We start from the raw sequence: 24,343 nt of genomic DNA on the forward strand, positions 1-24,343 counted from the left end.
TATCTCCCTGGACTCCCCAGGGTGTCTAGTTTTCAGAAATGTGTAGGTTTGGTAGGTTTCCCTAGATGGCCGCCGTGCCCGAGGCCAAAAACCCAGGTGTCCCCCTTGCAAAACCAGGTCATTTTGTGATAGGTAATTTTGATGTCTCCACAATATGTTTTGGGCCATTTCTTGTTGCTGCCACTATTCCTACCCACACAAGTGAGGTACCATTTTTATAGGGAAACCTGGGGAAATGCTGGGTGGTAGGAAATTTGTGGCGAGCCGGTGACCCCACAATTTTCGACCACAGAACAGTGAGGAAAATTTGATTTTTTTTAAGCAAAATGTAAGGTTTGGGGGGATTCTGGGTAGGAAAATGTTGGAAGATTCATGCAGGACATACCTCGTTGGACTTCCCTGGGTGTCTAGTTTTTTATAAATGTGTGGGTTTGGTAGGTTTCCTTTAGTGCTTAATTTGTGCCGGTGCTTAGCACTGGCACTTATTTATGAGGGGCGGGTCTATACATACCTGAGTGCCAACTCACATGGTGGCAATGTGTGTCACACAATATCAGCACTTCATACTGTCCATGGTAAAATAAACCCATGCCTTTAGTTAGTGTTGCAGTGGGTGGACCACTGGTTGGGCTGGATTTGAGCCCATGCTCAGCTGCGGCAGCGTAAGCGTAACCTTTTCAAAATTCGCCGCTGTAGCCTTAACATTAGGCACACACACACACGACGCACCGGCATTACTAAAGCAGTTCAGTTGAACCAAACCTAGAGCATGCCCCTGGTTGCTATGGCTGGTTTACACTGTTGATTAAAATGGTGATTCAATAACGTGTGCCACGTCTGGGTGCAGAGCTCTGTAGGAAGGAACCCGTGGAGCAGAGGGAGTGCGCCTGGGAGGCCTCGCACCAGTGAGTACACGTCTAGTGAGGCTGCGTTATTGTAACTTGTTAGCGGGACTGAGGAGCGATCACACTTACATGCAGAGCTCCGGGTAATCCTCTGGGAGGCTGGAAGGGTGGGGTTGGTTTTGAAACAAGGGGCTAGTTTTGTTACTGGGGGCCTATTTTGTTTAGCAAAATTGGCCCACAGTCAAATAAATCTGAAGGCCACGGTGCAGTCTGCACCAAGCCCAAGATGCTGCCAGCGTCCCCTTCTCCAGTCCCTTCTGTCCGGCGCCACGCAAGCACATTGTAGAGCGCAGGCTCAGCATGCGCAGTCTTCACAAGTGCTGAAGCCTGCACAGCTTTTTTTCTCTTTTTAAAATAAACATCACCCCACCCCCAGGGCCGTCATTCAATCTAGTAGCGCGAAAGCTCTACAAATGCAACTGCGCAGGTGGTGGTTGCTCTGCCTTGCCCCCGTGGCTCCTGCCCTCGCCGTCACCCTGGCATGCATTCGCATATTATGTAATGCTTGTGCTCCATGCATAGAGCATACGCATTAAATAATATGCGGCCCTGACTTCCATGCCTCGCTCTCATCTTGACACTTATTGACATATTATTTAATGCCCATGCTCCGGGTGGCACAAAGCATAAGCTTTAAATAATATGCAAATGCGTGCCTGGACTCCCCAGTATGCAGGAGCCCCTCACTTCCGATATGTAACCCATCACTGACTGCCCCTTGACTTGCACACGTGCACAGTGCTCCCCGGGTGCTTCTGGTCTGTGGCCTCGAGTTTTGGACCAAGACTGGCTTTTCCAGTGTCGTCGAGGGCGGCACAGGCAGAGCGGACTGGTGGTGGTGAGTATGACCTGCTAAGTTTGCATTGCCCGACCTTAATGTGGGCCCTTTCAATGCTTTCTAGCCTGGGCCACAGGTGCTTGACATAGGGGTGTGGGTGCCGTTTCATCACTCCCCAAATAATCAGGGTAGAGTTCAAAAGGGGAATGGAAACTAAAATGCCTTTACTGTTTTTTATTTTTCATCTTGTCAGGTTTGCTGTGGGTTTAAACAGGTCAAATGGCAGGCTATGTAATCTGACAAATTGATGTTCAATATTTTTAAACGGAAAGTGGCATTTACTTTAACCCTGGGACAGTAAAGTTAGTGGCTTTTGTAAAACAAACTATCTGTAAAGGTCAAGGAACTGCACAAATATTTCAAAGTATATCAGCATTTAGAGAAGTGAAGCACGTTATTTTGTAATTCTCATTTAATAGGATCAAAATTAATTCCGACACCTTACTTGGTGATATGAAAATTGTAAATATTTCCTGAATCCAAATTTCTACTCATTATCGTTTGAATGATACATAGTTTTATTAGTAAATCTGCATGTCAGTGGGATTTTTTGGCAATTTCAATGGAAAATGTGCTGTCAATAAATGCCAGAGCGCTACCACAGCATGCTTTAGTAATATGTTTGCAACCATGGTTTTAAAATTGCTCCATTGCATACATACCACACCCTCTTCACCTTCGCCAAAACGGGCAAGGCTCATTTGCTATGCTTGTTGTTTGTGTGATGATTGGATTTTTTACAATCCTATGAATTCAGTGATGGCATTGTCATTTTAGCCAATTTGTTCCAAAAATGTGCTTTAAATGCACTTTCGATTTCATCCTTCAAAATGATCGGGGGGGGGGCGGGGGAACCTCCTATCAAAATCTTACTTGAGGAAGGCTCCCTTGCTGAAAATTGAGATCGGGTATTACATCTGGCTTTTAGTAGTGCCAGAGGAAGATGTGGGTGGAGCCAATATAGTACATGGGCGGTGCCATTCGAGGAAGTGGGTGGAGCTGGGGGAAGTGGGTGAGGCCTCCTACAAAAATTTGAGCACCTGGACTTAATAATTTACAAATTAAGCACTGGTTTCCTTAGATGGCGACTGAGGCCGGAATCAAAAACGCAGGTGACCCCCTTGAAAGAGCATGTCATTTTGTGATAGATAGGTGGGCACCTGTGTTTTTGGTTCCAGGATTGCAGACATCTTGAGGAACCTAAAAACCACAGACATTTCTGAAAACTAGACACCCCTGGGAGTCCAGGGAGGTGTGTCTTGTGTTGATTCCCCAACATTTTCCTTCAAAGAATTTGCTGCAAACCTCAAATTTTGCAAAAAAGTGAAATTTTCCTCTGATATCTGTTTGGGAAAGTTGTGGGATCATCGCACGGCACACTACCATTCAGCGTTCCCCTCTGTCTCCCATTAAAAAGGATACCTTACTTGTGTGGATGGGCCAAGTGTCTTTGACATGGAAGGGCCGAAAACATGTAGAGATTGAAGGGGCCCCAAAGCAGGTCCAAAAGGGCAGTTTGTTTATACGTTTTAGGCTGACTTTGGGCATCCACACAAGTGAGGTATCATTTTTCATGAGAGACCAAGGGGAATGCTGGGTAGTAGGACATTTGTGCCTGGCCGGTGATCCTACTACTTACCCACACAGAAATGTGAGGAAAATGTGACTTTGTAAGTAAATTTGAGGTTTGCGGGGGGATTCTGGGTAAGAAAACGCTAGGGGACCCATGCAAGCCACACCACCAGCCAAGAGTCAGTACACGCACACCACCATCCACACACACCACCAGCCAAGCGCCATCCACGCACACCGCCAGCCAAGCCCATCCACACACACCGCCAGCCATGCGCCATCCATGCACACACACCACCACCCCAAGCGCCATCCACGCATACCGCCAGCCAAGCACCATCCACACACACCCCCAGCCAAGCGCCATCCATGCACACCACCAGTGAAGTGCGATCCACGTACACTGCCAGCCAAATGTTATCAGTGCACACAGTCAGCCAAGCAATATCCATGCACACTGCTAGCCAAGCGCCACCCACACACTCTGCCAGCCAAGCACCACCCACACACTCTGCCAGCCAAGCACCATCCCCGCACACTGCCAGCCAGGCAGGGCTGGACTGGGAACAGCACCCAGCCCTGGCAGATTGCTGCTCGACTGGCCCTGGGAGGTGGGGGGCATGCTAATAAGATGCACCACTCCCACTTTTGTTACTGAGGCCCCATATTGCTGCACTGCTGTAAAACCAGCCCCCAGTGACAAACCCGCCCCCCATGGCCAGAAAACTGTCCCCCACACCTCCGGCCCACCGGGGAAACGTCAGGTGCCCGCTACGCCCAGTCCGGACCTGCAGCCAAGCACCATCCATGCACACAGACAGCCACACACCAGTCCACGTACCACGCCAGCCAAGCACCGCTCCACGCACACCACCAGGCAAGCGCCAATCTACACACACCATCATCAAGCCAAGTGCAGGTCTACACACACTGCCAGCAAAATGCCAGCCAAAGGTCAGTACACGCAGACCGTCAGCCAAACTCCAGTTTACACACGCACAAACTCTCCCTGGTTTCTAGTGGTTTTCTGCCCCGCTTATGTGCAGATGAGAATGTTCACAACCCTACACCGCTTTGGTTTCCCGGATAACTATCTTAAATGGGTACGCTTGCTCTACACCTCCCCCACGGCGAGAGCTCTCACCGGACGATATATCTCTCGGGAGTATACGATTCACAGGGGTACGCGGCAGGGTTGCCCCTTATCCCCCTTATTATTTGTACTTGCATTGAACCCCTGGCAATAGCACTGAGACAATCAGCGGAACCCCTGGGAATACTTATTGATGGTACAGCACACCTTACTTCCATATACGCAGATGATATCCTTCTATATCTTCGCGATCTATCGGCCGATGCGACACCTCTCCCCACTATACTGTCAGACTTCGGGAAGATTTTGGGCCTCGTAATTAATTCGAAGAAATAACTGGCCTTTTTCTTCCGATAGGGGGCACGCCCGGCTGATGTACGATTTGGCACTGATTCTCTACCAGTAGCTCATACCACATTCAAATACCTGGGCATACAGGTATACAGATCACAGATAGACATGCTAGAAGGTATCCTCTTGAGGGCCATTGCAGCCCTGCGCTCGAGTGTGGCCTTTTGGACATCTTTGCCCCTCGGTGATGGGACGCATTGCCATCTCTAAGATGGTAGTACTCCCTCGGTTACTATACTATTTTGTGAACCTGCCCATTGTGGTTCCCCAATCCATTTTCCGTACCCTGAACACTATATTGGTGGAGCTTATATGGGGAGCAAGTCGCCGAAGAGTGAGTCTACAGAAACTCCAGCTGGACTCCCGCAAGGAAGGGTTAGGGGTTCCTGACTTCAGAGCATACTATTATGCCTATCAAATTCAATGGCTATCATACTGGACAGCGGGGAGGAATTTACAAGAAATAGGGTTCACCCAGAGAGATGTAGACCGAGATACACTTCATTCCTTGATTTTGCCAAGGCCAAACTTCCCTCACAGGGGCTGCCGTTGTTGAAGACCGCGCTACAATGCTGGAAGAAAGCGCTGCAATATACACCTGCCATAACCCCTTAGGCCGCCAATATTCCCTTATTGGGTGTTTCCACCCCCGGGGGCAGGCTTACGAGGGCTGGAACACGTGCCTGGACGGAGGCAGGGGTAGAGGAGGTAGGAGCCTTCTTTGCTGATGGCACCCTCCTAGATCATGACACGTTTGTACAGAGCACTGGTGCGCCGGGCCACCAGTACTTATTACATGCAACAGTATCACATTACATCACGAACACATGGGCACCGCAACGTAGGGAAACCCCACAACATGAACTGGTACACTTCCTGTATTATATGGGGACCAGAGGACACCTTATTAAATGGCTGTACACCGGTGTCAGGACGCATGTTGGAATAACACTCACAACCCTCAGAAATAAATGGGCGGAAGATGCAGGGGAAGAACTCACCGACAGAGCATGGAAAAGCATGTTAGAACATCCTAAGAAAGTATCCCGCAACGTTAAACTACAAATCATCCAAACAATGGTCCTACACAGATCCTACCTCACCCCGCGAAGAATACATCAGATGTTCCCAGAGGCCCAGCACTGTTGCCCCCGTTGTAAAGGTGAGGAAGCAGACTTTATCCATATGCTATGGACCTGTCCGTGTATACTAGATTATTGGATTGGTGTCCGACAATACTTAGGCATAGTCACACATATGACAATACAAGTCAAAGCGCTAGAGTGTCTTATGGGGCTCCGTAGACATAACAAAACTCAAAAGGTCCAATGACATTTCATAGATCTTGCCCTGCTACTAGCTATTAGGGCCCTCACTATGCAATGGAAATCCCCTAGGTGCCCGACATTGTCTACCTGGCAAGATGACATGATACAATGGGGGGTGGGGGGGCCGAGAGCGTGGCGCTGCGCAGAGAGGAGGCGAGGGGAAACCGGAAACTGCCTATCGCAATGGAGTGGGATGTTATGCTGGAGGAGTTCAAACAATTAGATCTAACCCCTGCACAGCTCACTCCCACACACTAATCTACTTTTGGTCTTCGGGTGTACACGGCTAGTTCCCCCCAGCTACCAGACCACATACCACGGTTTCTAGACGGGCGGAAATACATGACACCAGGATAATATATATCAGATGAACATATGATTAAGGAGCCACAGACCAGGAAGGGGGAGGGCAGGGAGGGGGGTTGGGAGAAGTTAGTATTAGATTGTATGTAAAGATGTTTGATATCAGTGCTATAGATACCAGATTTGTGGAGAACATACCGCAAGGTGGAAGCATGACGAAGTATGTTGTAAAGTAGTATTCATTCTCTGGTTGAATACGTACAATGTATAAGTTGTGAAAATCAAAAACAAAACACCATATGTATCTCTAATGTCCCTATTGTACTATGGCTGATGTGTATTAATAAAATCTGTTTAAAAAAAAAAAAAAGAGAATAACAATATCACTGAAACAACCAGAATGTGTGCCTAAAAAAAAAGAGAGCGACCTTTGCCTATGGGGCTCTCACTGGCATGCCCATAAGCATATCCCTGGTGCCTAGTGGGCTTTCTGCCCTCCTGCGGGGGTAGATAAGGAGTTATTGCCCCGATCTGCCTTTCGGGGGGGCAGAAAGCCTTTTTTGGTAATGGGGGCATTAGCATGCCTATTCTTGGCAGCCCCCACGCCTACGTATAAAAAAAAACCCTGGTGCCTAGTGGGCTTTCTGAGCCCACCCCCTACCCCGCCCCCTCCCGGGGGACAGATTAGGGACATCTGCCTCCTGTGGGATTTTTTGGGGGGGGTGTGGGGGCATTGGCATGCCCATTTTGGGCAGCCCCCACCTCTATGTATCAAAAAATAAATACCAGTGCCTAGTGGCTCTCTGCTCCCCCCCCCCGAGGGCATCTCAGGGGCTATTGCCCCCGTCTGCCTCCTGATGGGGGGGTGGCAAAAAGGCTGTGGAATTTTTGGGGGGGTTTAGGGCACTGGCATGCCCATTTTGGGAAGCCCTCACCCCTACTTATAAAAAACAAATCCCTGGTGTCTAGTGTGCTCTCTGCCCCACCCGGGGGCAGATGGGGCATATTTCCCCTATCTGCCTCCCAGGGGGAGTAGAAAGACTGTGGAATATTGCGGGAGGGGTGGGGCATTATTATGCCCATCTCGGGCAGCCCCCCACCCCCAAATAAAATAGAAAAATATTACCTGACATCTAGTGTGCTTTCTACCCCCAAGGGGGCAGAACAGGGGCCATTGCCCCCATCTGCCTCCCAAGGGGGGCAGAAAGACTGTGGACGTTAGCGGGGGTGGGCAGCCCCCACCCCTAAATCCAATTTTAAAAAAATCCTTGGCATCTAGTGGACTTTCTGCCCCCCGAGGGGGGGCAGAAATACTGGAATTTTGCTGGGGGGTGGTGGCATTGGGCAGCCCCCACCCCTAAATCACATTTTAAAAAATCTGACTTTGTCCCCAGGAGGGGCAGATTGGGGGCTTTTGCCCCCATGGGGGCAAAAACACTGGAATTTTGTGTGGGGGGGCATTGACATGCCCATCTTGGACTGCCCTCACCCCTAAATCAAATTTTAAAAAATCCCTCATGTCTAGGAAATACTGATTTTGCCAGAAGTCATTGGGGGAAGCAAGGCCCTTGCCCAAGGGGCTGCTCCCCCCTACCTGGGGCCTAGTGAGTGGATCCCTGCTCGGGGATCGACCTTTTGGGCCAATCCACAAGCAGGGATCCACTAGGGAGGGTTACCATTGGAAAGGGGAGATTCTCCCCTTTCCAACGATACCTCACTTGACTTTCTACATGCGCATGAGCACATAGAAAGTGTAACTGAAATGAGCTTATTGGCTCATTTTAGTTTTGGTTTCTCTGAAATGAGGTCAGCGAGACATGCGCGCTGATCTTCATTTCAGAGAAACCAAACACACAGCCTCTGGAGCTGGGGAAGCCCTTCCCCAGATCCCAAGGCTGTTGGGGCGAAAAGAAATCCCTCTGGTGCTTTCCAGTGCCATGTGATCGGACAGCCGGGAGCTGTCTGACGCACATGAGCAGTGGTGCATCGGATAGCTCCCGGCTGTCCGATGCACCGTAGGGGTTAAAAAACATTTGTTTTCCATTCTCAAAGACGAAGGTGTCCCCTGGGATCCACTTCCAGTTTGCAAATGGGTTATCACCTCCTTCAAGGAGTCTGCTAAGTCCGCTGCACGCTGCCAGTCCCCCTGTGCCTTTATTCTGTAACATGCCAACATATACACGGGAAGGGCTTCTCTTCTATCGGGATCAATCAGTCTGCACCCCCCACCTCTTCCATCCTGGCTCACCTATGGTGCAATGCCCTTACTGTGGCTTCACGACTACAGAGACCTCATTACCCCCTGACAAGCTAACACACCTTAAGGTGTTCAGTTTGAACTGTAGGTCTCTGGTCAGTCATTATGAGGATATCCACGATCTTCTGGCTGACCAGACCCCTGGCCTATTGTTTCTTACGGAAACTTGGCTAACTAAAGATACTTTAGCCATTCTGACTTTGTCCCTTCCACCAGGTTACTTAATACAATTTCAGAACAGACCTGTAAAGAGAGGGGGAGGTCTAGCAGTGATTTTTAAATCCTCTTTTTCCTGTTCGCTCTCCCCGACTAATATTGCGGACTGTGAGAGTTCTCTTTTTAAGATCAAGATCCTGGACACCTTCACTTTAACCGGGCTTCTGATTTCCCACCCACCTGGCCCTGCCAGTTCCTTTCAGGAATCCCTGGTGGCCACTATCTCCACTATGACTTTGAAGTCTGCTAACTTTAGCCTACTGGGAGACTTAAACCTTCACTTTGATTGCAGTGAGACCCCCACGTTGAGAGGTCTCCTAGATGATTTAGAAGCATGCCAACTTACACAATTTGTTAAAGGGCCCTCCCATGCAGCAGGCCATTTATTGGACCCAGTGTTTTCAAACATTTCGACCATCACTGCCTTTCCTCCAAGTCCTCTCAGTTGGACGGACCATTATTTGGTTCATATTTCCATCCAGGTAGCTGTTACTTTTAAAAGACAGGCCCCCCTCCTATCCCAAGGCGCCCATGGCACAAACTAGACAGCAGTCTGTTTATAGACAATCTGAAAACCACGTGCCCTGTTTGGCCGGTGCATCTGGAGGAAGCAGATGCCGCATACAGAGAGTGGATTAATAAATCGCTAGACCAGCTGATTCCCGTAACTCTGTCCAAATCCAAACGTGGACAACCTCATCTCTGGTACTCAGAGACACTTGCTGAACAAAAAAAGCAATGTAAGCTGCTTGAACGCACTTGGAGAAAATCCTATGATCCCCAAGCCAAAATGACATTTAGGTCTGCAACCAAAATGTACCATAAACTAATAAAAAAAGCTAAGGCTAGATATTATACTGACATGATCCTGTCAAGTGCAAATCAATCTAAAACAATATTTGCTATGGTGAAAGACATGACTAAACCACCAGAAGGCCCCAGTAATACGATTACTTCTAATGCTCACTGTAATGAGATTGCCACCTTCTTTATAAATAAAGTACAGGGTATCTATAAGTCCTTTCCCTCGAATGTTGCAAGCCCTGATTCTACCGTAGCCGAGACTTTACAAGATCTTCCACATTCCCTCCACACCCTCCCATCTATTTCAGCTGACCAGATGGATAGGCTGACTGTAAAAATTAAATCCGGATCCCCTGAGGATCCTGTTAAACCCGAAATGGCGCGACTTCATAAGGATCCCATTTTGTCAGAAGGTCTGAACCTGATCAATAAAACCTTGGAATCAACCGCAATACCTAGATCCTGGAAGCATGCTAAGTTCGTCCCTCTATTAAAAAAACACACCTTGGATCCCTCCAAGCCGGAAAATTTCCGACCGATATCCTTGCTACCTTATCTCTCCAAGATAGTGGAATCTCATGTAAATTCCATTCTGATCAACTATCTAGAGGTTAATGGAATTTTAGATGACTCCCAAAACGGTTTTCGGGCGAATCACAGTACTGAATCGGCCCTTTTAGCCGTTACAGAGCAATTGAGGGAGGTACAGGACCAAGGTGGTACAGCGGCACTGGTCCTGCTGGACTTGAGTGCAGCGTTCAACACGGTCTCCCATGAGATCCTCTTAAGAAGACTGTGGGAGATCGGGGTCCGTGATGGAGCGCTAGAGTGGTTTGTTTCTTTTTTGACAGACCGCTCCTTCCAGGTCCATGCTCCACCGTATAAATCAGGAAGGTTTCCGCTGTGCTGTGGCGTCACCCCAGGGGTCCGCACTTAGCCCCACGTTATTTAATGTGTACGTCCGCCCCCTGGCCGTACTGGCCAGAGCTCGTAACATCAAATTGACATCTTATGCGGACGACACACAGTTTATCTTCTCCTTCTCCAGTGATACCAACGCCGACAAAATTAAATTCCAGGAAGATCTATCGGCCATTGCTAACTGGATGACTGAGAATCGTCTCCAGCTTAATTCATCCAACACGGAGGTACTACTGGTTGGAAAGGAGATTCAAAAATGGGACGATCAGTGGTGGCCGTCTACATTGGGCCCTGCACCCACCCCTAAGAAGGAAGTCAAAAACTTGGGTATTATGGTCGATAACCGACTAGACCTTGATTCCCACGCCAAAAAGGTGGCAGGCATGTGCTATGGCCGTCTACGGTCTCTAAGACCCATCTTGGTTTTTTTTGAACCCCTAGTCCGTCAGACGATCATCCAGACCATGGTGCTGTCAAATATTGATTACTGCAATATCCTCATGCTGGGTTCCAATCAATCCACGATTTACAGGCTTCAAAGAGCTCAGAATGCGGCCGCACGCAGTCTGTTCGGTCTGCCAAAAAATTGCCACATGTCCCCCATCCTTCATCGTCTGCACTGGCTGCCTGCAAAGCAGCGCATTCAATTTAAGGCACTCTGCCTCATCCATAAAATCCTCTACTCCTCGGGCCCCAAAATTCTGCAAAATCTAAGTTCTCTATATGTCCCCACTCGGGCTCTCCGTTCTGCAGATCTGTTTCTGGCCCACATTCCTAAGATTTGGAAGAGCAGAGCAGGAGGTCGATCCTTCAGATATTTGGCCCCGAAACTATGGAACACAATCCCGCTCGAAGCTCGTGCGACCACGAATCAGCTGTCTTTCAGGAAGAGAATTAAGACCTGGCTATTTGCCGCTCTTTAAGCACGACTTTCTGCGGCTTTTCCCACCCTTGGCCTGGTTGTTGCGTATCTAGTTGTCTGCAAAGCGCTGGGACGCCCCGTTGCTGGGGTAGCCATGCGCTATATAAGCTACCCTAACATAACATAACATAACATATGAATAATTTCTGACCATAATTCGGTCACAAAACATTCATGCATAAGTTCAGATTTGGTATTTGGAAGGGACACCCTAAACACACCCCTTCCAAATAACGAATTGCAATTTGTATTTCATACATATGTAAAAGCATATTTGCAGTCGGAAACGGCTTGATTGGCCGCTTCCGACTGCAAGAATGTTTTGCACAAGTGGCCCTAAGTCTTCAATTAGTCTATGAAAATGGGCAACCAGATGGCCATTGTAAGGTCCCTCAGGAAGTCAACCCCTAATTAGGGAGCCCACTGAATATTGTATAATCTCTACTATGGAATCAGAAACCTGCCTTTGTTCCTAACTCAATATAGAAGAGAAGCATGTAAAAGCTAATTATTCAATGGCAAGCTATAGGAAGTGATGGCATGTAATGCATTTTACAGAATGAGCTTTGATTTGAACCTTCTTGCTGTATAGGTAGTCATTCTAATTCCCCATATAGTTGCTATGATCTGATACAATTTAAGCCCCCCATAGCAGGTGTCTGTTTTTGGAAGCTATAAGTGGAATCAATACTCTCAATAGCTTCCTACGTGATGGAGTATTAATACTCCAGCTGAGACAGAACAAAGGAATGAACAAATGCCTGAAAATGAATGGGGCTGATTAGAAAAAGTGCATTGAGTGCCAAGTGGAGTAGATCAATTTTAGAGGAGCAAGTACGATAACATAAATCAGGTTTCACAAGCCGCACCAGAAGAAACTCACTGTCCTTCACCTGAAATTAATTCTCTTGTCAATTGAATCAGATAAGGATTTTTTTAATTCAGAGTGTAAATTTCACCATAAAAATTCTGTGAATTTCAATGTAAAGAAATTTACATTCACTCAGATTTCAAATCAGCTGAGTAAGATCCAGGAATCTATGATACAGATATAATTCTCTGCCATCAGGATACTGATGAAATGAGGTGGCTTATAAATGTAATAAAATTGGTAAAAAGGCAAACGACTTCAAAAGCCCAAAGAAAATGTGTCGTGATCTTTCAAGCTGATACGTGGACATTTAAAGTTGTCATAATTTCAAGTCCAAGATGCTCAACGATTTCGATTTCTTAACCATCATCATTTACGACATTTGTCTATAGGATGAAAAACTGTCGGTCTAAGGTGCTCCTTTGGGATACCTTTCCGTTTGGTCGTCATCTGCTGTTGGTCTCTTGAGACTAGCACTGGGACGCCCTGTTGTTAGGGCTGCCATGCGCTTACAAACCCTGTAGCATAACATAACTTGCCATTAACATCATAAGACTTCCTTCTTAATCCTCTTGGATCGTGCAAGGCCAGAATGCCATTAAATGTGCTTTTGTCCTCTTTACTTAATTTCTGGGAGCTCACAATACTGCTGATGATACTCATCATGCATTTGGTAAAAATGTGAAGCATCCTTACTAATTTAGGATGCTTCACATTTTTACCAAATCCAAGGTTGGCATTATCCGCATCGCATTCCTAACTCTCCCAAATCTTACATGCGCCACATTTGCACCCACTTCAGTTTTGTTCCAATTGGATGATAAATTATATAAGGTGCTTCACATATCCTTGTACCTTGCATTATTAGCCTATGGATAACAAAGAAATGATGGCACTTAATATTTGCTGGTGTTACTGTAGCATAGAGTAATTTCACATAATCTGTCCACAGAGATTGTATGCTGCCCTCCTGCAATATATCTGTCCAGACCTCCGATGGGTCCTTCATTTTCTCTTCCTCTGCCTCCAAGAAGTGTCCGTACCATATTGCCACTTCCTTGGCTTTCTGACTGGTATTCTGGAGCGAGGTCTCAAAATCCCAGTTACCTCCAACTTCATCCACTACAGTCAGCGCCCATTAAGTGAGCTGCAAGTACTTGACTGAAACCTGGAAAGCCTATTGCCTGTCATAATATTCAAAACCTCCCAGGGGACCAATCCTCCTGTTGTTATCAAGTCTCCCCATTTTGTTATCCCCGCTTGCTTTAAGGGCAGTCCGACTCACTACCATCCAAAGACTTAAGGCTGATCTCAAAATCTTTACTCTTACTTTAAAAAAAAGAAAAATTTGCCTTCCAAACTTATATAGGAAAGGCTCCTCCCACATCTTTAGTGATTTCAGCCAATGTTAGACCCCAGGTTGTGTTCATAGACTCTCCCACCAACATACGAAATCATTTAAATTGGAAGGCCATACAATAAAGTCTGAGATCTGGTAGTGCTAACCCCCCCTTCTTAAGGCTACTTCTTAATTTTTTCCAAGAGAGCCGAGCCCCCTTGGATGCCTAGATAAAACTAGATATTGTTCCTTGTATTTTATTGATATAATCTTTAGGGAAGGTAAGTGGTATGCAGTTAAAAAGGTATGTTAACTTTGGGAGAACAGAAATTATTATCAAATTGACCCTCCCATATATTGACAAGGGAAAATTCTTCCACCCAGCTAGTTGTTTATCTACCTCCTTCATCACTTTCTTCAAGTTACGAGAAGGAATCTCATCAATTCTATCCACAATTATTATCCCCAGATATTTCATCTCTGAACATACTCTACCACCCCACCCTACCATGTTCTAGCACATTACTTCCGTTTTTGAAATATTAACTAAATACCCTGAAAGTGCATCAAATTCAGTTGTCAGTTGCTCTATCTTATTCAATGTTTGCTCTGGATCAGAAGTAGAAATCACCAAATCATCTGCGTATAATGCAATTTTACTGTGCGTTGGGAGCTGGTGGATAGGAATGATCTGCTCATCTGTTCTTAACTTATGTGCCAGAACTTCAATGTATATATCAAAGAGAAGTGGGGACAAAGGGCAAACCTGCCTTGTCCCTCTGTTAATTTTGAAGCTCTCTGTCAGAGCCGTTTTGGCCGTGGGGTGCGCGTTTAGTTTTTATATTGCCCGAAAAAAATCAATACTGAAGCCCATTGCGCCTAAAACAGCCCAAAGAAATGTCCAGCTGACACGATCGAAGGCCTTGGCGGCGTCGATAGAGATCACCGCCAATGGGATCGATCGCGCAACTGCTAATCTATAGTCCCGATTAGTGAGAGTGTAAGCTCTTGTATTTGCCTCTTAGGGACAAATCTTTTCTGGTCAATATGTATCAGCTGAGGGTCCACCTTGGCCAGTCTTCTGGCCAATATACCTGTGTAAATCTTGTGGTCCACATTTAATAAGGAAATTGGTCGATATGAATCGGCCTTCCTCGGATCCTTAGCCAGTTTCAGGATCAAAGTAATTATAGCCTCATTCCACGAGTATGGAATCCGCCCTTACTCCTTATAAACAGAATTGAAGAGAGCCACCATTTCCGGTACTATCTCCTCTACTATCAGCTTGTAGACCTCGACCTGAACAGAATCAGGGCCTGCCGCCTTACCATTCTTCATATGTTTAAGTTGTTCCCGTATTTCCTCTTCTGTAATTGGGGCATCCACCCTATTCCTCCCTTCTGCTGTTAAAATCGGGAGACCTATGTTATTTAACCTATCCTTTAAGACCTCTTCATCCGGGCTCTCTGATTCTGCAAAAATTTCTGAAAAGAGTTTTACCCAGCTTTCCTTAATTTCCTCCTCATTATTTATAATGTCCCCCTCAGGATTGATAACCAGCTCTCCTATATGGTTTCTCACCCTATCTGCCCTCGCCTTCCAGGCTAATAGGGCACCGCAAAGACTAGCCAAGTTTGTGTTACAGCCTGTTCCTTGTAGCAAAAAATTTAACCACCCAAGGGCCAATGACGTTCACATATTTTTTACATGTCCAGAACTAAAAGAATTTTGGAAGACTGTGGAAGCCACTATATGGGCTATTTTAGTGGAAAATATAAGCTTAACTGAAACACTGGTACTCCTCGGGGTTGACTATGTCTCCCAACAGGCTCTAAATAGTAAGCAACGGAGCTTACTATTTTATTTGTTACACCTGGCCAGGCGTGAGATTTGTAAACACTGGTTGGATCCCCCCCCCCCCCCCAATTCAATCACCTGGTTAAGTGTGGTTAAATGGACATGTAACTTGGACCCCCAGGGGATCCCAGGAAGAGCTGCAGAAATGTGGGAGGACTTTCTAAAATGGTCAGGCTGATAAGCTTACAGGTGGGTCATAAAGTCTGATAATTAGTCTAATGATTACATCAAACCATGGATTAAGGTGGCAGGGGGTTCTCAGCCCTTCCCTCTTTGTAATAGACCAGTGCCGTGGACGGTACGAGTTCGAATACTGCTTGGACCACAGACGGATCAAGGGTGTTTACAATCGGCCCAGTGTGCCATAGCCATGGTGTAATGAGGACACATTCTTTTTTTAAATGTACCTTGCATTATTAACGGCATAAAGAAGATCAAAAGTGTTTCTCCTTTGGCAAAGGGACTTGAGGAAAGTCCCAAGGTCAGCATCAAGTGTGCTTGAACAAGTGTAGCAGATAGTGTACTATATAGGTAACTATCATACAATGCCACATATATGAGAACACATACACACAGCCTTCATTTGAGGCGGTGGATTCCAGTGCTCAGCACTGGCACTTATTCATCAACATCAGCGCTTTCCATGAGCACCAGTTAAGGACACACTAATTTATGGGGGGATTAAGGGATGTAGCTAGAATCACAGGATGTTGAGCGAATGCCAAGGCTTGAACCTGCTTCACCAGCTCAGGCCATTAAGCCACATCCGCTCCCCACTTTCTTGGTTAGTGGTTGGTTTTGTTTTAGGTGACGCTAACAGGAGAAATGGGCTGGTGCAAGCTGCCTCCTGATGAGATCCCCAGCACTTATTTTTTTTTTTACAAATTAACCACTGCTCTTCACCCCCAGGGTGGTTCCATAAGCTTAAGTAACCTAAGGAAATTAAAGGGTGCAGTACAAGTGAAAGGACTATAGTGACAAAGTGTAGGACGAGGAGTGTTGCAATAATTCCCAGTCAGTAATGAGAGTATTACCACACTATCCTTCAGCCTCAGTAATGTCCTTCAATCATGGAACCAAACCCCAAAATGAGTGGACGAATACCAACATCTGATCAACAAATAAACATAATACATGGCTATAGTGCAACACTTCTCAATTTAACATTAGCATGAAGAATAGAAGGCAGTGAAGGACCATGGAACAAATGTAACCATGATAAAAATGCCCCATTTATAATTCTATTTGGGTTTGAATGGAGAGAGCCTGGTACCAGCACTACAAATGGCTTTATATGAAACGCCCTGAATCTCCACCCAATCATCACTCTCAGGAAAGGAGGTGCCTATAAGTGCAGAAAATATCATGAATAGGTGGGTGGTGCAAAAAAAATGAATCCAATGCCTCGTGTCCTCGTGGATTGGCCACGAAGCTAGGGATCTAGAAAGCCAGAATGCACTGGCAAAAACCATTGCTCATAACTCCCTGTTATCATAGTTTAAAGATCTATAAACGTCTTACAAGTCTACAAAATACAGATCAAAAAAATGATTGCTTGTCTCTCAAACTTAATGAGGCTGGTAATGACCTTGAAGAAAGATTGAAGATCCCATTAACCGTACAGCCCAGGCTATTTCAGCAGCTTCCCCACACCAAAGATTGGTGCAAGTTGGTGCAGGACTATTGTCATTCTAAATTCATGCACAGGAAACTACTCCAAATATTGACAAAGGAAGAGAAGTGGTTATGAGAGTAGGAAAAGCTACCTTAATCTTGACCCAAGTGTGCTTAGCCAATATCTTGCCCAGATCTGCAATGCCATCCTAAATCCAGCTTCAAAGATGCAGATGCATGAGTGAATAAGAGTGAGAGACAGCAAGAGGGAGCGATGCAGAGAGAAAGGTGTGGGCATGCATCCCCTCACCTATATAACGCTTTAACAAAGTATGTTTTGGTTAAGGAGAGGTCTGACAGTTGTGGACCAAATGTAAAGGTCTCAAAAGGCATTTCACCAATTGAACACGCTAGAATTTATCTTTCCAAATGTGGACAAATATTTCAAATGGGCCATTTGGGGCCCAGCCTCTGGATTCTGACCTCTGTGATTCAAAAACGAAACCCACTGCTGCAGCAGGCCACATTCCATACCACTTGTGGTGCAGCAAATGAACTGGATTTACAGGTCTCTGCATGCACATTTATTGCACATTTTACAAGGGGCTGGCACTGCAACACTTCAGATCCAGCTCCCTACAAAATGCAGAAGAAGCGTCGCCCAGCGTTCATCTCTGCCTGAATAACTTTCCTTTCCAGATTCCTTGTTGCTGGTGCCCGCTTGATCTTTTGGAAAAGCAGGATTGACTTTGAGATAGATAGATAGATATATTCAAACCTCAAACTCTGCCACAGAGAACAGAGATGCACTTTCCTTCAAAGCGCCTTTTATTCAAATTTCACAGCAATCCAGATATGAATCCTAAATGCAGGCCCAACGCGATTCAAACTATCAGAGTCCTTGATCATGGGCCATTTTGAGACACTAATACCACGACACACGTTATAGTCCCTCATTTGCATAATTTCAATTGTGCTCTTGTGAGCATCATCATGACTTTTTAATGCACTAAAAGGTACCATACCATCATTGTTACCAAGAGAAATCAATTATCATATATATATGTATATATATATAATCTTATGTTAAATATTGCTAAAGTTACAATTACAAGTTTGAAAATATGCATTGAGAGCTGGCCATACACCAGTTGTCCAATTTTTCAAACGTTCTGCGTTTTTTTGCATCGTGGGTCTAGACGCACCTCCCAAGCTCACGACCTCCGCACAGAATCACAGACAGAGGGCTAGTTTCTGCTTGCAATGGCAACGCATGCCTTCTGAGAGGTACTCCTCTTAGTGTAAATGATGATGAGGAAAAGATTAAAAGATGAAGATGGCAAACATTTAACATTAGTAGAAAAAGAATTCCCATGTGCTAGCAGGATAATGTCTCACTGAAGACCCAAGTATATCTTTATCATCACTACGACCTGTAGCTAAGGTTAGTACTCAAGATGTAGAGAAGGATCCAAAAAATGCTGTCTCTGTCCACCTGCAGCAAAGATTGTTGTTGCACATGTTCATATAATTCTTCTGTTGTTCTTATACAGGCCACTGCCCCACCTGAGCGCAAGTACTCCGTCTGGATCGGTGGCTCCATCCTGGCCTCCCTGTCCACCTTCCAGCAGATGTGGATCAGCAAGCAGGAGTACGATGAGTCCGGCCCCTCCATCGTCCACCGCAGATGCTTCTAAGTGGACTCCCCACAATGTCGCAGAACAAACATCAAAGCAACCACAGACAAGGCTTTTTTATTTTTATACCTTGCATTTGTATACCCTTAGTCGAGATTTAAAACATTTTCGATTAAAAGAAAGACGTGATGGTACTCTACTCTTGTAAAGAGTTTCTCCATGAAAGCATTTACAGACATGCCTTTCCAAAAGAAAGGTTTCTTCATACCAGTGTTTCTGGGTTTAGAATGCCTTTTGAACCATGAGTAAAGACACCAGAGGCAACTATTGGCAGTGAATGTGGTTGTAGATGCATCTCGCTCTGGTTTAATCAATCCCTGTTCACATTACCAGCTTTTATATCATCTTGGCAGAGTTCACTTGGTGTGGATGATGGTTTTTCTTCTCTTCTGGGGACATCTTGTGCAGTATTGGAGTCCATGTCCCTGGGCGGAGTCTGCCCTTAGCTGACTACAGGGAATAAGCCATAAAGTCTGAATACCTTTGTGGGTGGCACTGTTTTGACTCTTAGTGCCCACAGGACAGTGTTTCACTGGGATCATGCAAAACCTGAGTGTTTTCTTGACTGGTTCAAATACAAAGAATCAAAAAAGTTTGATAGCAGTTTTTTTTTAATAGAAAACAAAGGTACGAATTTTGAAAGGTTTGTTGGGTGTCAAAATGTATATTTGCTGACTGATTGCAGGTAGTTAATGTGAATAACCTAAGTGGCTCACCGCATTTAAAAATCCAAAGCAAGTCTGCAGTGTGGTTCACGGAGTTAAAACATTTTAGAAGTTTCAAAATTATTAATTTACCTATATGTTTATATATTTAAAAAAGTACGTTGTCAGCCTGCAATTAATGGGATCCCAAGAGCCTCGCTCTGAGCTTTGGGCAACACATCAAGGGCAAATCCATTGCCAAACCTTGCAATTTTACCCTGGAACGCATTTACTGCTGTAATTCGAGTTTGTGGGGTCAGAATGAGATGGATTGTGGACACAGTTGCACTGCATCCTGTTTCTGCAATTTTCTCTATCAGCAGCCTCTTTTACTGGCGCAACCCCCTCGGGATTAACCTGGAGTAACTTTACAGAGGAAGGAACCTGGGGGGGCAGTTTTTAAGCACATCTCGGAAGCCGGATGCGGGTTCAAATACTGTTTCCATTACAGGCAAGGCAGGATTTGCTCTGGGAACAGTGGCGGCTGCTACCAAAACCAAGTGGTGAGGCAGTACGGGTGGGGAAAATAATATATATAAAAAAAGAACTTACCTGGTCCTGCCGCTGCCGGAGTCCAGCTTCTTCCAAGATCACATCTTCCAATTTCCCCATGTGGTTTCCTGTCCTAGGCACCTGGCAAGATTCCTTAATCAGAAGGAACTCTCAGCCATAATGTGCATAGTAATTTTACTATCTAGGAAAGATTTGTAATCTTTGGAAATCAATTATATCACATGCTCATAAAACACGATGTGAAAGGAAGAGTCTAAAAATGCTGAGTAATAACATTAGTTTAAAGGAAGCAAAACTTAAAGGATTCTTTTCTCCTTTTTGTGTTTTTTTGGTGAACCAACTCATGAAACCGCCCAACATCAGTCACTGAAAACTAGCATGAGTTCCAAGTGCTGAAAGACAGCACTTCATTGCCCGTTTCCAGTAAGACACTTTTTTTAGGTCGAGCCTAGGCAGGCATGCTGTATTTTGTATATGGGCTATAGACACGCCCACCACTTTTGGTTGTTTAGATGACCTGCTTTTTAAAATTCCTTTTCTCTGGTTGGTTAATATTGTGCATCTTTCCCGCCTTTTGGTGCTTGGTTCCCTCCCAGCGGACATCACCAACTGATTCTTTTGGTTGCCAAGCTCTGACTATCTCTTGACTCATGAGCCCCTCCCCGCCATCCACCAAGTGCAAATGCAGCATCCATCCATGTCGTTATCTGAAGGGGGAACATTTAGGCCCTTTTCTATAGGCCACTGGCCTGCTGTTGAAGAATGTCATGGGATTTCAATCACTAATGGACTTTGGAGAATTGTGCAGCTGACCATGGCCGGAGACCCTCCACCTACTGAATGGGATCATCGAGGGGGCTTGGTTGGCCGGATGGGACTTTCAAATAAACTGGCCGCTCGGAGGCAGGCAATCAACTTCACGTTACCTGGGCTCTGAAGTATAAGGATTTCACGGACACTGGAGACGCTGTGCTGAGTGGGGGTGCTTTTAACGTTGAACTTCTATTCCGGGACTGCGAGGACCAGGCTGCTTGGCGACCGCACCAGCTGTCTCCTCTTCCCGGCCCCTCCCCCTGCAGGTACATAACGCCTCGCGGCCCCCGCTTCGCGGGTGCCGCTCGGAGGCAGGCAATCAACTTCATGTTACCTGGGCTCTGAAGTATAAGGATTTCACGGACACTGGAGACGCTGTGCTGAGTGGGGGTGCTTTTAACGTTGAACTTCTATTCCGGGACTGCGAGGACCAGGCTGCTTGGCGGCCGCACCAGCTGTCTCCTCTTCCCGGCCCCTCCCCCTGCAGGTACATAACGCCTCGCGGCCCCCGCTTCGCGGGTGCCGCTCGGAGGCAGGCAATCAACTTCACGTTACCTGGGCTCTGAAGTATAAGGATTTCACGGACACTGGAGACGCTGTGCTGAGTGGGGGTGCTTTTAACGTTGAACTTCTATTCCGGGACTGCGAGGACCAGGCTGCTTGGCGGCCGCACCAGCTGTCTCCTCTTCCCGGCCCCTCCCCCTGCAGGTACATAACGCCTCGCGGCCCCCGCTTCGCGGGAGCCGCTCGGAGGCAGGCAATCAACTTCACGTTACCTGGGCTCTGAAGTATAAGGATTTCACGGACACTGGAGACGCTGTGCTGAGTGGGGGTGCTTTTAACGTTGAACTTCTATTCCGGGACTGCGAGGACCAGGCTGCTTGGCGGCCGCACCAGCTGTCTCCTCTTCCCGGCCCCTCCCCCTGCAGGTACATAACGCCTCGCGGCCCCCGCTTCGCGGGTGCCGCTCGGAGGCAGGCAATCAACTTCACGTTACCTGGGCTCTGAAGTATAAGGATTTCACGGACACTGGAGACGCTGTGCTGAGTGGGGGTGCTTTTAACGTTGAACTTCTATTCCGGGACTGCGAGGACCAGGCTGCTTGGCGGCCGCACCAGCTGTCTCCTCTTCCCGGCCCCTCCCCCTGCAGGTACATAACGCCTCGCGGCCCCCGCTTCGCGGGAGCCGCTCGGAGGCAGGCAATCAACTTCACGTTACCTGGGCTCTGAAGTATAAGGATTTCATGGACACTGGAGACGCTGTGCTGAGTGGGGGTGCTTTTAACGTTGAACTTCTATTCCGGGACTGCGAGGACCAGGCTGCTTGGCGGCCGCACCAGCTGTCTCCTCTTCCCGGCCCCTCCCCCTCAACGCTCTCCGCCCATAAAGCTGCGACCTGTTCCACGCGCAAGCGGGACGCGCGCGGGACATAGCCCGGGGCGAAGACCGGGCAAAGAGCGGGCCGTTTTAGGCCGTTAGAGGCCGGCAGAGACCGGACCGGGCCCCCTCTCTATCGTTGTCTTTGTCCCAAGGCTCATTTCTCTACTCCAACAGCCTGTGGCTTTGACTGTCCCGCCCGCTATGGCCACTAGAGTATCCAGGAGTAAGGCTGCCCAACAGTGCTCCAGCACACTGGACAAATTCTTTTCTAAGACTAGTGCCGCGGCTAGTAAAGGTCGCACAGCATCAGATACTCTCCCTGAGGTAAATGTCGAAAATGTGTCAGTCTCAATGGTCCCCTCGGACTCTTCATCTATTGATATCAGTACTCCAACACCATTTGACGCCACTCATCTATCTCTCATGGATAGTATCGATCAGACAATCGAGACAGTCCTTCAACAACTTAGGACCCCGTCAAATTTATTGAGGGATAGTGAGTCTCTGTGCCCCTCGGGGGTGCTGGAGACCACTCCGTATATTAACTGTGCGGAAATGTCTAAAGTGCAGGATGAAGGGCAGGTTGTAGCGCCAACAGATCCCGTAGGCAGGAGAGTCTACCACCCTTCGAAAAGGAAAAGGTTAAGGAAACTAAGAGGGGCAAAAAGGGCCAAAGTGGATAAAATCAACCCAACATTAGTTGCTAGCTCTGGCATTCCGGCTTCTCCCGTGGTCAGTTCCCCGGGAACTGGCTCTGATCATTCAGACTCGCCATTAGCAACAGTGGTACCTGGGTGTTCTGGCCCGTTTGTATTCGGTGGAAATCCTCTAAATGCAACCGAGGCTCTGATTGGCTCTTTTAGGGATATCCTTAGGAGCCTGTTGGAGCCACTGTCTGCAAAATTGGATTCCATAGCTGCTAGACTTAAGGCTATAGAAGAGGCACAGAATAGGATTAGTCCTAGTAGGGGGTTGGGTCCAGGTGCACAGACGGCTCCCCGGGATTCTGCAGGGTCTAGACTGTCTACTGCTGGAATAAGTACACAGGTCCCGGTTGGGGCACAAGATAGTGTTACAGGTAGCCATTCTCCCCCATTGCCCCCTTTACAAATGCTTAGGCCCCCTGTCCCGGCACCCAGAAGATCTAAACAACCAACACCACCCCTCCCAATGAGTGGGGGGCGAGCCAACAATGAATATACTGATCGCCCCATGAGTCCTAACAGTAGGCGTAGGGTGGTTAATTTGCCCCCTGAGGCTGTGCCTTACACAGCGATTTTGGTGGGAGTCCCTGAGCTCATTAGTGACATCAGAGAGCCACAGGACTCACTTCGTAATAAAGTAATTAGTTGGCTTAATATTAATAGGCCCCTCCCTCCTAACATCAAAGGTGATGTGCTGATGGTCAGAAGGATCCCATGGATTGGAACTACCCCCAAAAATAGGGCAGGGGACTGTATCATAATCAGTTTCAAAAGCCCACTAGTTGCCCCTTACATTTGCAACTGGCTGGTAAGGCCGGATAAATCCAACATAGACGTAGTGTCTCTCTCGCATTTCTATCCAAATGTTTCCAATTTAGGAGTGGGGAGGGAACAGAGTTGGACTAGAGTGGGCTTTGCCGTAGATGGTTCACGGTACAGACCCAAGTATAATTCATTGCCTGTCCATGGTAATTTTGTCCTTCAGAATAGATTTTCCTGTCTGGACCTAGTAGATTGACCAATAAGGGGGGTCATTCCGCAACACCCGATAAATTCTGCCTATGGGTCTATATTTAGGGGGGAAGGTACATCTGTTCCCGTTAACAAAAAAAGGCCCCTGACCCCTGCAAAAGATGGAGGGTCTATAATGGGAAGCACTCAAGTGCTAGATGAGGATCCACCAAATACATTAACTGTTGCTGCAACGCAATTGGTGGAGCTTGTTGAATTACCCACTCGGTCGCCCATCACCACTGGCTTGGGTGACTTGGGTAATTCTGCATATGACATCCCGTCTGCACTAAGTGAAGTTGGTCCCCAATTCCAAGGTCCAGGTATGACT

General features: G+C 46.9%; 1 pseudogene; it reads left to right on the plus strand.

Moving 5' to 3' along the window:
* The window catches only part of LOC146796540 (actin, cytoplasmic 1-like), a 70,989-nt pseudogene extending 52,097 nt beyond the window's left edge, over nucleotides 1-18,892 (plus strand).
* Nucleotides 18,893-24,343: the final 5,451 nt, after the last annotated feature.

This window comes from Triturus cristatus, chromosome 10 (assembly GCF_964204655.1).
Source record: "Triturus cristatus chromosome 10, aTriCri1.1, whole genome shotgun sequence".
NCBI lineage: Eukaryota > Metazoa > Chordata > Amphibia > Caudata > Salamandridae > Triturus > Triturus cristatus.